Raw genomic sequence first — 15279 nt, forward strand, 5'->3', positions numbered from 1 at the left:
ACCTACAGACCCTATCTTGTTTGTACCGCCTGTATATGTTTGTATATAAAATTCACTATTTATCTTTCAAAAAGTGTTTCCCAGTGCTAAACCTTTCATCAAAATTCTAAATTGCTGCATTTGTAAGTTTTAAAAGCCAGTACAAAGGAATAGTAGTGGTAAACAGAAAGCACTTGTGGATTTAACTAATAATTTTTTTGTAGAATTCTCCTTTAAGGAGGCATGACAAGGGGTGTGTCCTATACATACTTTTGCTAATAAGAGTTCCTCATTCCATCTCAAAAAGTTGGAAGGTATGTCTTTGTAATATCCAACTTATATTTTTTTTGTGTACAGATTGTAAAACAAATTCATTGATTCTTTTTAGAATGTATTACTCCTTTTACTTGAACATTTGCAGTTCAACTAATGATGAAAGAATAAAAATAAATGATGGTTAAATGTAACGCTAAAAAGTATTTTTGAAAACAAATATGCCTTTTAGAAATGTATCAGTAATGTTACAAATAATTATATCTTTATAAATTTTATAAGAACTTAAAGTCCTAATTTTGATAATAAGCAATAGTTTTGCCATGACATGAATATTGTAACCCGCAGCGTTACATAAAAATAGCTCATTCTTTGATTCTAAAATTTTGTTGTGTTCAGCATAATTTTAGCATCGGTACCCATACAAGTACATATGTAACATTCCCATCTTTGCCAGCCTATTTGGCTTCATGGAAAAAAAACTACCATACGTTCTTGTGTCAAGTTAAAGCGGGATTCCGGCCGTAAAAAAAAAAAATGAAAAGTCAGCAGCTACAAAAACTGTAGCTGCTGACTTTAAATAAGTACTTACCTGTCCTGGGTGCCGGCGATGTTGGCCGCCCGAGGCCAACCCGTCCCTCGGCTCTCGGGTCCCAGCACCGCCATCCTAGGTAAGGGAAACAGGCAGTGGAGCCTTGCAGCTTCACTACCAGTTTCCTACTGCGCACGCGCGAGCGGCGCGGCGCGGCGCTCTGTGAATGGCCCCGTGGTGTTCTGGGAACACACACAGTTCCCAGAAGACAACGGGGCCGCTCACCGAGGAGCAGAAGATGCAGCGGAAAAGGAAGAGGCAGATTAGGAAGACTGCCTAGCAACAAGTGTTTAGGTAAGTTTAAATTTTTTTTTTTTCAAATGTTTTTTTTTTATTTTTTTTTAGGATTTTTGGTGTAATTTTTTTTTTTCAGGGTGGCCCTCCACTTTAACTGACCGTGAACTGATAGAGGACAGGGAACTGACACAGAACAGCTATAATTTATGGACCCCTCAATTGCATAAGAAGGTGATGACAGTGGGCTAGACATGCGGGATGATTAGGAAAACAGGAGCAGTACTACTTGCAAACCTTGGGCAACATAGATCATATCCCCTACTATGAAACTACATGTTGCAGCAAGCTCCTCAGGACCTTGTCATTTTTATGGTCATTTGTGTCACCTGTTGCTAGAAAGTACTTTTGTGTACCTAAACATGCTTTTTGCATTGTATTATGAAGTAATTGCAAATAAATGTTTTTACTTCTTTAGCATACATGCAACTATATGTACCTTCTGTGGGTTTCTTGCCTTTTTTTTATTTTTTTTATTTTGTATATAAAGAAAGTGGTATTGGCAGAACATCAAATTTTGGTTATTCTTGCAGAAAAATACGGTAGTTAATAAATTTTTAAGGTCAAAATTGTGCCCCACATGCCTTTTTTTCGGGCTTGTTAGACAGAGCTTCAATTACAAACTCTACTAATAGCCGTCAGTCACGCCTCATCTCTTTGCTGTGACTTTTCTAAACTTGTGAAATTTAATTGGTTGATCTGGCATAATATACTTTGCATATCATTATAGCTGTTTGCATTGATTATTACAATTCAATGTCCAGATGAAATTTAAGAAAAGTATGACCATTCTAGGGGTCCCCCCCTTTCCTCCCCCTACAATCCATGCTCCTCCATCCCACTTTCTACTCAACCTATGCCTTCTCTCCCCCCTCTCCTAAACCGGAGGCTGCTCTCCCACGCCTATCCTTGATGACTTGGGAGACCAGACCTCTCCACTCCCACTTTTTGGTGACATGTTTGCAGACTGCTAAGTACAGTTACACTCAGTCCCCCCCCATAGGTACTCGGTGGCTCTCTGATGGAGCTTTTAGTACCCTACTCCCAGCACTCCTTTCTGAAACTCCTAGATATTCCTATTAATCCTTCTAAACTGCTTTTTTTCTGCTTGGCAATCGTAAATCGACTTGCACATTGTTATACCTCAAAAAAATATTCGAACAAGAAAAGTATGACCCTGAGCTATGTATAAAAAACATGTTTTTTAAATCTTTTTTTTTTTCTGACCTGTATGGTAAAGCTATAATGTGCTAGTATGCATTGCAACTTACCTGAAAACAAAGCCTTCCAGAGATGCGCTGTCATCTCTGGAGGCTGCCTCCATCTTCAACCATCTTCCTTCCGGGTCCGCTGACTATGTGACTGGCCGGAACCGCAATGACGTCACTTCCGCACATGCGTGGGAGAGCCACCATTTATGGCACAGGATTCTGTGGTGGTCTTTCCTTTAGAGCGCATGCACCAATGATGTCATCAGCTGCATATATAGTAAATATAAACAGGACCTATAGACAGTGGTGTATTTAGGTTTTGTGCTGCCCTAGGCCTAAATTCATGCACCCCCTAATTTAAATACGACCCAACCTTCCTGTCGGGCCACACCCCTTCCTATTTAGGACCTGCCCTATCATTTGTAAACCACACCCCTTCCAGAACCCCGTCCCCTCCATCTCCCTTTAGCAGCAAAAATACCCCCATTCAGCACAAATCCTCACCCTCATACAACCCCTTCCAGTACAAATCCCCCTTCTCAGCACAAACCCTTGCCTCAATCCCCCCTCTTAGCACAAATTCTCCCCCATCCCTCCCTCCCAGCAAAAATCCCCCTCTCACACAAATCCTCCCCTATCTCTACCTCCCATCATAAATACCACTCTCAGCACAAATCCTTCCCCATCGCCCCCCTCCCACTATAAATCCTCTCCCATCTCCGCTTGCCAGCATAAATTCTCCCTCTTAGCAAAAATCCTCCCCATCTCCCCCTCCCAGCATAAATTCCCCCTCTCATCACAAATCCTCTCCCATCTCCCCCTCCCAGCATAAATCCTCACTTTCAGAAAAAATCCTCCCCTCATCTCAAACCTGTGCCTCCTTCTCTCCCCTCCCAGTAAACCCCCCCCCCCCAGCTCCTTCTCCTGTTCTGTAAGAGCAGCCTGCTCTGCTGGGACATGTAGTGCCCACTTCAGGTGGCTGAGATATGGCAGCCTTCTATGCTGGGACTTGTAGTGCCCTCTGCGGGGGGCTGAGATATAGCAGCCTTCTTTGCTGGGACTTGTAGTGCCCTCTCCGGGGGGCTGAGATATGGCAGCTTCCTATGCTGGGACTTGTAGTGCCTTCTGCTACAGGGGACTAAAGAATGGAAGCTCACTTTGCTGGGACTTGTAGTGCCCTCTGTGGGGGACTGAGGATTCCTCAGTCCCCCCACAGTCGAAGGCACTACAAGTCCCAGCATAGGAGGCTGCCATCTCAGGCCCCCACAGAGTGCACTACAAGTCCCAGCACAGGAGGCTGCCATATCTCAGCCCCCCACAGAGGGCACTACAAGTCCCAGCAGAGTGGGCTGCCACCAGTCCTCCAAACACAGCATGAGGAGACTTAACAGCCTTCCACCCCCTGACACTCACTCCTTGGCTGCCATACACTCCTCCCCACTCCCCTTACAATGGTGTCCTACCTGAGTCTGGGCGGCATGTCGCGCTGCATGGTGAAGCAGTGGGCAGGATTTCCCAATGTCTGAAGACAAGTCCCAGCTCCCAGACCCCGGTGCAGCAAAACAAGGCTGCAGATCACTCCATCACTGGTCAGGCACCTCAGTGGTTGTGGACAGCGGATGCGGTCGCCCACGCTGCATGTGCACACAAGGGAGGCTGTATCTGAGCGGGAGGAGGCCGCAGGAGCCAGGACTCGGGAGGACGGGTCGGGGGGATGTTTTCCTGAGGGGGGGTGGTTTTGTGCGGGGGTGGCTTTTTTGCCGCCCCCCCCCCTGCAAAGTGCCACCCTAGGCCTGGGCCTTCTTGGCCTAGGTAAGCCTTATTATAGGCTTACCTCTAGGTACAAGTCAAAGATTGAAGTTTGCAACCACTTTAACATACTGAGGAGCATCTCATCCATTTCCCTACAGGTGAAGAATGCTAATTTATGCTAGGACAAACTAAATGTTTCTTTGTTTTGTATTGCTTTGACAGAAGTGGTCAAAGGACAACTGCATTTTTTCATTGGATAGTCTAAATGATAATGGCACAGACATATATATTGTTGATTTACTAAAACTGAAAAGTGCAAAATCTGCTGCAGCTCTGCATAGTAGCCATTCTACTTTTCCATTTCTAACTTAAGCTTGTTCAATTAAGCTCTGACAAAAAAAAATCTGTAAGCTGATTGGTTTCTATGCAGAACTGCACCAGATTTTGCACTCTCCGATTTTAATAAAACAACCCCTATGTAACATTTTCGACAACTCTTTACTCGATGCTACACTAAAGCCACACAACAGTTAAGGCAACCTGCACAAGTATTCCGACTTCCGAGTACCACAAGAAAGTAGCTTTGTAGAAGATAACTTACCAAATGTCTCAGATGAAGCCAGAGGTAAATCAAAAGAGGGACGTACAAGAAAATAACAAGTGAGCTTACAGTTCTTTGACAGCAGAGGTTACAGTTGCTTCTTCGGAAGAATCTGACAGAGTGGGCACTTGTACATCTTGCCTCTCTAATTAGTGGGGAAAACAATCAAATCTTATCCTATACAACTGAGCCATCTGCAGTCCAACATCTGCTGAGATCCTCCAGCATTGGTCACTTCAGCCTCAAAACATCAGCTGCTCAATGGCACTCACATTCTAACCGGCCATCACGCACATGGATAGCTGATCTAACATTACCAACAGTTTTCAGGAGCATACTTACTCGTACATACAGTATGGTCACACTGTACACCACCCTTGCTTGCTGAACTCATTTTAGCTCCAGGTGCAGAGGTAACAGGCTTTCAGGAAACTTTACCTAAATGGTAGCCAGATTAAGCAGACCCTCAATCTGGAGTCTTTACTACACTGCCATATTATTTGTTGAAACAATGCTTTATTGAACTCCCATTTATTTATATAACTTCTATACAAGTGACATTGAAGAGAAGATAATTGAAGAGAAGATATATCAGTATACACTTGGAAGTCAGCTCACTGGAAAACGATTATATGAGTATAGATGGGGCTACAAGATTAGATTTGATCAGTCACAGTGCATGATTTTTTATAACCTTGTGATGCAGTCTCCATTATGAATTAGAGAGTGCCATCAGTCCCACCTCATAGAAGTCAATTGAATGCTTGTTAGGGTTATCTATGGACATAAGATGACTGCCAGCACGTTGCAGCCACTGCACTCTGACGCAGCATTTTAGGGGTGAAAATTGATCTATTGAAACTGATTTTCTTGAGCTATCACTGGCATTTCATTGAATTAAGCCTGGCCCCAGAGTTATCAAACATGCATGTTTGGCCCAAAGGATCAGGCACCTTTATACCATGATTGTTCTACAAAACAATAATTTGGCACTACAAGATGATTTCTGAATGATTGCTTTGGGTCACTTTGCACGTCTCTAATGTGCCTTGAACTCACCATATCTGACAATTTTGCTGATAAGTCATTAATAGTGCTCTTTCCAGGTACATGCTCAGATATATAAATCAACAATTTTGTGCTCTTCAATTTATTTATAGACTGTGCTTCTCTAGGCAGTTTTGGCAAAAAACAAATAAGCCCATACATGTTAAACTCCAATAACATGGTACAGACTAAAGACAACTCCTATTTTAGCTCCCTCCCAGATGTGTGCAGTTTCACAATAAATCAGCAAAAAATAAATGTCTATACAAATCAGAATATACCGTACCAGAGCATATTTGTTCATAAAACAAGAAAAAAATGATTCCTGGAAAAGAAAAAAAAAAAACAGCAAATTTCGCAGGCCATGCAAAAATGCCAGCTGATAATAGTACAAACTTGTGTTTCTTATTTTCACTACACAACATGCAAGACAGCTCAGTTCTGATTTGATGCTAGTATCCCGTGAGTGCTGCAGGGCTTTAGTTTGAGTTGATGTTGCTCGTGAATGATACTATGAGAAAATACTGTCCAAACTGGTATTGGAGTATCTCAAAAAATGTATCCTTTTTACTGGACTACTCTTGTCTTTTATTTGTGTAATATCATATATTCATGGGGCCCTTTCATTAAAGTATAAGCTCAAACTTTTCTTTTATAGTTTTGGTAAACGTAGACTAAAGCATGTTTTTGTGTCACCTGTGTCCCAATGGGTAGATTTCTTGTCCGCCAGACAAAAAAGTTTGGGAACAGCCCTCTTAGACAGTTGTCACCAGAACAAGTGTCCTCACTGGGAGATTTTACCTCTATTCCTGCTTCGGTGACAACTTAAAATTTTGTATCTGAGCTCACTTTATTGTGGATAACAATGGACACCAGATCAAATAGAGGGGTGAATCTTCCCAGTGTGGACACAGACTGTAAATAAAAATTGACAGAGGTTTAAATCCCTCACTGGTCCATCCAAAACAACATAAGAAAACTTTTTGGCTTTACATACACTTTGACTGATATTTCATATTTCAGTGGCTGCTAGCAAGACGCATTACATTACATGCATCTCTTGAGCATTCCGGTAGTGAGATATCCCCACCAGAATTTCCAGGTCTGTCCAATTGCTGCAGCTATTACAACTCAAACTAGAAAAGCTACAATTTCTGGGGAAGTGTTCTTGCCTCCACCTACAGTAGTCTCTACAACTGGAGTGGGCGGAGTAACTGGGTGTAGTGGCTGGAGTAACTGTTGTGTGGTTGGAGTGGCTGGAGTAACTGTGAAAAGTGTTAAAAAGCTTAATAATTTAAAAAGTATAAATAATAGTAAAAAAGTTGAAGAAGTCCCACCATTAGCTGAAAGAGCTGAACATTTTTTTCAAAAATGATTTTTTTTTTCAAAAATGATTTTTTTTTTTCATGGGGCGGTCATAATGTTTTGGCTGATTATGGGGGTCATAATGTTTTGGCTGATTATGGGGGGTCATAATGTTTTGGCTGATTATGGGGGGGGTCATAATGTTTTGGCTGATTATGGGATGGTCATAATGTTTTGGCTGATTATGGGGGGGTTATAATGTTTTGGCTGATCATGGGGTGGTCAGCTTTTGTCACCTTCCACTCTAGTTTTGAACATTTTGCTATTCATTCCTATGGGGCCAATTTCGCCGCAAAAGTGACAATATTTTGTGAACCATTCGGCGAAACGTTCCACAAAGTAATAGCACACCAATTAAATGACATTGAGGCCGGATTCACACTGGTATTTTTCAGCTTTTCACAAAGTTCCACAAGGTAATAGCACACCAATTAAATGACATTGAAATTTCGCCATTCATTCCTATGGGACCAATTTTGCCGCAAAAACAACAATATTTTGTGAACCATTCGGCGAAACGTTCCACAAAGTAATAGCACACCAATCAGGAACAATCCGCACGTTTCAGTTTATTACTTGTCTATGTAGTGTAAAAGCTGTGGGAGGAGTTAGGGTGGTAAATTTGGCTATAATAAGAATAATAATATATATGTGAGATAACAGTAAGTGGTCTTGCTATGCAAGAACACTTAATGAGAATATTGTGCTCTTCCAGTGTATGTTCCACAACACAGAACAGGCAAAAATTTGGGCAGGCCAGAAGTAAGGGAATAAATGACACCTTCAATATGGCCTTACATGTAGGAAATCAGATAACCGGTATGATAGGAGCCTATAAATGCCACACAGCCTACATTCTACAAGCATAGCTTTTCTTTCAAGGAAGGCAACCCAAACAGACTTTACATCTGTGCTCCGCACAGAATATAGCCATGCATCCTGCAGCTGTATAGCCGGACAGGCTCCCTTGGTTTATTAGGGCCCCCTTTTCAAGCTTTTGATCACATCAGAACTGCTTTTCACAAAAAAATTAAAAGATGAACTAACTCACACCACCATCCCCACCTCTCTATTTCTTTCTGCATGTGCCTTTTGTGATCCTCATAGTCTGACATCCTCTTCAGCTTGTATAATGGTCTGGCAACTTAAAACTTCACTCACAGTGCTGGAGACTGTATAGCAGCATACTGCTCACAAAGACGAGCATTCATTGGTCAACCCCCTCCGCCACATTACCTTACTGACCAATGAGAATCTCTTCTTTGCTTAGGGATGCAGTTCCAGAAGAAACAAGCCTCTAAAGTATCCTCATTGATTAGTGCAGTCATGTGGCCGAGGCTGAACAATGAGTGCTTACCATTGCTCACATTATGTTGTTACACAGCCTCCGGTGCTGTGTAGTGATGTTTAAAGTGCTGGACCATTATACAGGCTGGAGAGGTTGGCAGAAGATGGAAATTTTATAAGGCACATATATCGGAGAGCCAGAGGGATGGGGAGGGTTTTAAGTTATTTTTACTTTTTAATGTGAAATTTTGAAATGGCGAATTAACCCTTTAAAGCAAGTCATTAGAAGGTCTAGTGCAGGTCAAATGCACCTGTGGGGTGGTCCAGAAACTACCCTAAATCTTCTCTGTCAGCAAAACTCAAAATAATCAGTGAACAGAAATGTATCTGTGCTATAAAGAAAGCCATTATAGTGTCACAGTGGGGTTGATTTACTAAAGCTGGAGAGTGCAAAATCTGGTGCAATCCGCCATAGAAACCAGGTTCCAGGTTCTTTTGTCAAAGCCTAACTGAGCAAGCTAAAGGTAGAAGCCGATTGGCTACCATGCACAGCTGCACTAGATTTTACATTCTCCAGTTTTAGTAAATCAACTCCAGTATGATCTGTAGGGTTCAGAGCTCAGGGCATTGGGAAGTAGGAAAGCCACGGTTTTGTGTTAATCTGTCCCCAGTAGCACATTCTCACTTTTTCTTAGAACTTCCAGGTATGAAGGAACATGTGACATGAGAAGCAGTAAGGTGGCCACTAAGCACTCATGGTATCACATGGGGAGAGTCCACAGACCTGTGTGAGGTGCAACTTCGGGAACTTTCAGCTTACACATTGTTGCCCCTGGATCCCAGCAGCTGTACAGAGCAAGTTGGGGGAACAAAGCAAAAGTGGCTATATGCTGTTAGTGAGGGTAATTAATGCAAACCTGTTTTCTGGCCTGCATGAAAATTTATCCTATTTAATTCACTGGAAAAAATGAATAGAACACAGGGAAGATCATCACCATAATGTCACATAAGTGCATCGTATGAGTGAAGTAGCACCCTGGATGTACTAGCAGGTCTGAGGAATGATGAGGAGGAGGGTACATAGTATATGGGTGGCTGCCTGCTGAGATACATTTACTACTGGAGCTTCCTTAATGAGAACAGTTAGTACAAAGCTAAAAATAATTTCAATTGCTATGGAACATCTATTTTGGTATGGTTCCACTTCCAGTGTTAGTAAACAAGTAGTATAATAGCATTATTATATAACATATTACCTTTACTGCCATGTACAAGCTTAATATGTAATTATCATACAACTGAAATTCTGGACGTTTATTTACCTTGTAATGGGTTGTACAGTAGATTTAACCAAGCACAGATGTATCACTTTCAGTAAGTGAACTAACTACAGGACCAATGAGGCCTCATGCACACTGGACATTTTTAACATGGCAGTTAGGGGTGTCTGGCTTTTTTATATTCTGCCTCTAAACACCCCTGCATGTTTAGCCTATGTATCCATGCACACATAGGAGTTTAGAGGAATTTAGAGGCGGGGGCTTTTAGAAGCAGAAACAAAACTCACAGCCAGAACATCAAGGAGCAGCGTTTTGGCAGAAGAAAACATTTGACACGTGTAAATGCATCTAGACATGTTTAAACGCCCTTAACGCTAGGTGCATTTAGGCACTTGAGCGTTAATTCATTTGAAAAGGCCAGATAAATTATTACTCTGGGCAATTAAATGAATGAACACCCAAGCGCTTAACGCATCTAAACACACCTGAACACGCGTTTAATTGCTTTACACGTGTTTACAAGCGTCAAACGTTTTTTCTGCAAAAATGCTGCTCCCAGGAGGAAAGGCGTCTACGAGAGATAAAAGTCCAGAGTGCATGAGGCCTAACAAGTACAATGTCATGTATTTATTACATGTAATTTAGACAAAGGAAAAGAGGAGTGGGACTTTTAAGGTGCAGATTAAACAGAATATATATCAAAATCTATTAAAAACAATGTATTTATTAGATCGCACAAATAAAGATAAAAACATTAATACAAATGAATGTCATCATCCATTGAGAGTAGATGATGGTATTATTGATTACATTGTTGTTTTCCACGCTCTTATTTCAACATGTTTCGCCATACCGGCTTCTTCAGGAAAATCTAGTTGTAAAATGGATACTGAACAAGTAAAAACCATACATATCAGAAAAACATATACAAAAAACATTGTAAATTTCATGACTGTTTGTAAATACATCATATAACAAATTGCAGCAAAATACTAAGGATACACCCCCCCCCTCCATCCGGCAAAGGTTTCCAAAAATGGCTTCCTACCTCATAAATGTTGAAGTAATGGAGCCATAATGGTAGAATCATAATGAAGGGAGACCATAGAGGTCATATGCCTACACCAGCCAAAATCACCCACGTGTACTGAGTCTCCCGCAGAGAGAAGTATATATATTCACAGAGGTCTAATTACATACAAAAGTTATTGTAAGAACAGGGTCTGAAGCTGAAGCATACAAACACAATGGGGGTTATTTACTAAAGCCAAATCCACTTTGCACTACAAAGTACACTTTGAAGTGCAGTCGCTGTAGATCTGAGGGGGACATGCAAGGAAAATATAAAACAGCATTTTAGCTTGCACATGATTGGATGATAAAATCAGCAGAGCTTTCTCTCATTTCAGATCTTCCCCTCAGATCTATAACGACTGCACTTCCAAATGCACTTTCAAGTGCACTTGTAGTACAAAGTGGATTTGCCTTTAGTAAATAACCCCCAATGTGTCAGAATGCTGCTTAGAATATATTCCTTTAGAAAGAAAAATTCTTGTTACTAATGGTAATTTACTTACTACTGTATGAATCTGTCTACAGTTGTGGGGAGCATAACGGTTCACTAGATGGCATTGAAAGGGCCGTAGTGAAATATGCACAGACACTGGAAAATATAATTTGTATATATATATATGTTTATAAATTATATTTAAAAAAAAAACAAAACAAAAAAAAAACACTACCTTTTACTTTTTGCTATAATATATATTCAATAAAAAAATGAAAAAAAAAACCCCCAATAAGTGTATATTGATTGGTTTGCGCAAAAGTTATAGCGTCTACAAACTAGGGAAAAGATTTAGGGACTTTTAATCTTTTTGTTTTTACTAGTAATGGCAGTAATCTGCGATTTTTAATGAGACTGCAACATTGCGGCAGACAAATCTGACCCTTAATAACACTTTGGTGACCAGTGACACCAATACAGTGATCAGTGCTATAAAAATGCACTGATCACTGTATAAACCCTTTGGGTCTGGTATAGATCTTAAGAGGAACTCCACGCCAAAATTACAAATAAAAATTGGCGTGGGTTCCCCCCAAAATCCATACCAGACTCTTATCCGAGCAAGCAGCCTGCTAGGCCAGGAAAGGGGGGGACAAGCGAGCGCCCCCCCTCCTGAACCATACAAGGCTGCTTGCCCTCAACATGAGGAGGGTGCTTTGTGGTGCCCCCCAAAGCACCTTATCCCCTTGTTGATGGGGACAAGGGCCTCTTCCCAACAACCCTGGCCAGTGGTTGTCGGGATCTGCGGGCGGGGGGGCTTATCGGAATCCGAATCCCACCCCCCTATGTGAATGGCTATCTTGTACATCGTACCCCTACCCATTCACCAAAAAAGTGTCAAGAAAGTAAAAACCACAAGAGACAGTTTTTGACAAATCCTTTATTAAAAAAGAAAAATGTGTCCCGCGATGTAAATCCACCTTCAATCACAACACCCAACAACACCCAAAAATGAAAACGCTCTGCCTCGATGGGAGGCCTCCCGTCGACTAATCTCTCTTTGCTTTGACAGCTCTTATATAGCCAAGGGTGTCACCCGGTGATGTAAACGGGTGACCCCCCCCTTCTGACATCATGTGACCCGAAGGGCCTGGTATGGACTATGGGGACCCCATGCAGTTTTTTTTCATTTTTTTTCATCTCGATTACCAGGAGCTGGCAATACATTACAGCCGAGAGCATGTTTAAAGTGCTTGTAAACCCCCCCAACAAAAAAAACCCCTGCAAGACAAAGACATAATGAGCTAGTATGCATAGCATACTAGCTCATTATGGATTACTTACCTAGATCTAAGCCCCTGCAGCGGTCCTTGTACACCACTCCACCCGACGACATCGCTCTCAGAGTTACTTCTGGGTATTGCGGGCTCTGGCACTGTGATTGGCCGGAGCCGCAATTACATCACTCCTGCAAATCACTAACGGCATACTAGCTGAAGCAATGGCACGGACGTGCCGTTGCTTCAGTGCGCATGTGCCGATGAAGTTGGCACATGCTGATACAGGGGATATCTCCTAAACCATGCAGGTTTAGGAGATATCCAGGGTAGCTACAGGTAAGCCTTTTTTTAGGCTTACCTGTAGTCAAAAGTGGTTGTAAAGGGTTTACAACCACTTTAAATGAATTTTTTTCCTTTAGAAATGTCATTATTGCTGCGGGATGTTCTATACATTGTACAGATTCACCACTTTACAGGCAGACTAAGAGGACCCCCTAGGCATGATATTTAAAGAAATATTAAATTTTTATTGTTTCACTTTAAGCATCATTAAAATCATTGCTCTTTTAAAAACGATTGTTTTAAAAACTTTTTTTTTGCATAAACTTTTTATGGTAATAACTTGCATATAAGCCTTTAAAATGAGGACTTTTGATTTTTCATGTTCGTGTCTTCAGCCCCGGGAAGGATCTACCCCCTTAATGACCAGGCCATTTTTTGCGATACGGCACTGCGTCGCTCTAACTGACAATTGCGTGGACGTGCAACCCAAACAAAATTGATGTCTTTTTTTCCCCAGAAATAGAGCTTTCTTTTCGTGGTATTTGATCAAAATTTTTATTTTTTGCGTTATAAACAAAAAAAAAAAAAGACTGACAATTTTGAAAAAAAACAATATTGTTTACTTTCTGCTATAATACAAAATATCCACAAAATATATTTATAAAAAAAACTAATTTATTCATCAGTTTATGCCAATATGTATTCTGCTGCATATTTTTGGTAAAAAAACAAAAAATCGCAATAAGCGCATATTGATTGGTTTGAACAAAAGTTATAGCGTCTACAAAATAGGGGATAGATTTATGGACTTTTATTTTTTTTAAATATTTTTAAATGCGCGTGCCCTCGGTACCACATGCACAGAGCAATGTACAGGTACGGCGGTTTGCGCAGCTGAGCCGCTTTGCAGCAGTATATATGCGGAAAGGCAGTCAGCAAATGGTTAATAGGGTTTGCATGTTCGCTAGAACTTTTTGCCTGTTCGATGTGTTCTGGTGCGAACCGAACCGGGGGGTGTTTGGCCCATCCCTATTGATCACGTTTTCCATTCTCATTGATTCCAGACTCTGAGAGAGACCTTAAGGTGCGCTTGTGGATGCCTCCTATACGTTTGGCTCCGAGCCTTGCAGTCCCACCCTTGCCTCCTTCACCTCCCGTGCCTCCTGGTACAGAGTCTGCCAGTGAAGTAGAATGCAGTTGGGCTTCACATGTCTCTCTGCGGTGGAGAGGGCCTTTAGGAGGAGGGAGAGATTGCGCCTTTACTGTGGCCAGGCAGTTGGCGTTGTTACGTCCCCAGTTATCCTGAAGGATAAACTTCCAGTTCTGGTCACCCTTTCTTGGTCTGAGTCACCCATCGAGACACAGGCTCTAATCGACTCTGGGGCTGCAGGTCTGTTTTTAGATAGTGCCTTTGTGTCTAAGCACTCGATTCCGCTGCAGCTTCGTGCCACTCCACTTGCCATTGAGGCTATTGATGGAGACCACTACAGCCTGCCCATGTGACTCATGAGACTGCTCTGTTGACCATGAGATAATCCAATTACAAGTAATTTCTTCACCTCATTACCCGTTGGTCATTGGTGATCCTTGGTTACATAGGCACAACCCCTTGTTCGATTGGCATCGTGCTGAGGTTCTTTCCTGGTCGCCACAATGAGGTAAAACATGTTTTCAGAAAGTGGCTAAGGTCTTGTGTACCTCTTCAATCCCCTCCTTGCCAGAGGAGTACCACGAATTTACCGATGTCTTTGATACAGGTCAAGCCGGTATTTTGCCTCCACACTGGTCGTATGATTGCGCAATTGACCTTCAACCTGGTGCCATGGCCGAGTTTACCCTTTATCAGTCTCAGAGGATAAAGCCATGGAGGACTATGTTGCACTTTAATGAGTGTTCATCCGTAAATACTTGACTCCTGCTGGTGCTGGCTTCTTCTTTGTGAAAAAGAAGAGTGGTGAACTGAGACCTTGTATTGATTGTAGGGGTCTCAATCGCATCATGATTCTGTTGATTATGGAGTTATTTGACGGCCTCAAGGGAGCATCAGTTTTCACAAAGCTCGATCTGAGAGGGCCATACAATCTCGTGAGGATCAAGGAGGGTGACAAAGGGAAAACTGTATTTAATACCAGGACAGGACATTACGAATACCTCGTAATGCTGTTTGGTCTTTGCAATGCTGCTGTTATATCTCCCAATCATATTCTGGCCACTGTTCATACTAGTCTCACTTCACCGTTGGGTGACAGAATTCTTGCCACTCAGATCCATCCTCCTCCAGAGAAACCTGTTGACCACTGCTTTGTCTCTGAGAATCTCCACACTGCTTTGCTCCAGATTTACCATTCTACGAAGGCAGCTGGCCACCCAGGGAAGAATCCACTCATTTGGGCTATTTCTCAACAATTCTGGTGGCCTAGTCTACACGCTGATGTAACTGCCTTTGTAGCCGCTTGCTCCGTGTGTGCTCAGAGTAAAACAACACAACACCTTTCAGTGGGACCCCTACAACTAATACCCAATGGAGAG

This window comes from Aquarana catesbeiana, linkage group LG08 (genome assembly GCF_042186555.1).
Source record: "Aquarana catesbeiana isolate 2022-GZ linkage group LG08, ASM4218655v1, whole genome shotgun sequence".
Taxonomy (NCBI): Eukaryota; Metazoa; Chordata; class Amphibia; order Anura; family Ranidae; genus Aquarana; species Aquarana catesbeiana.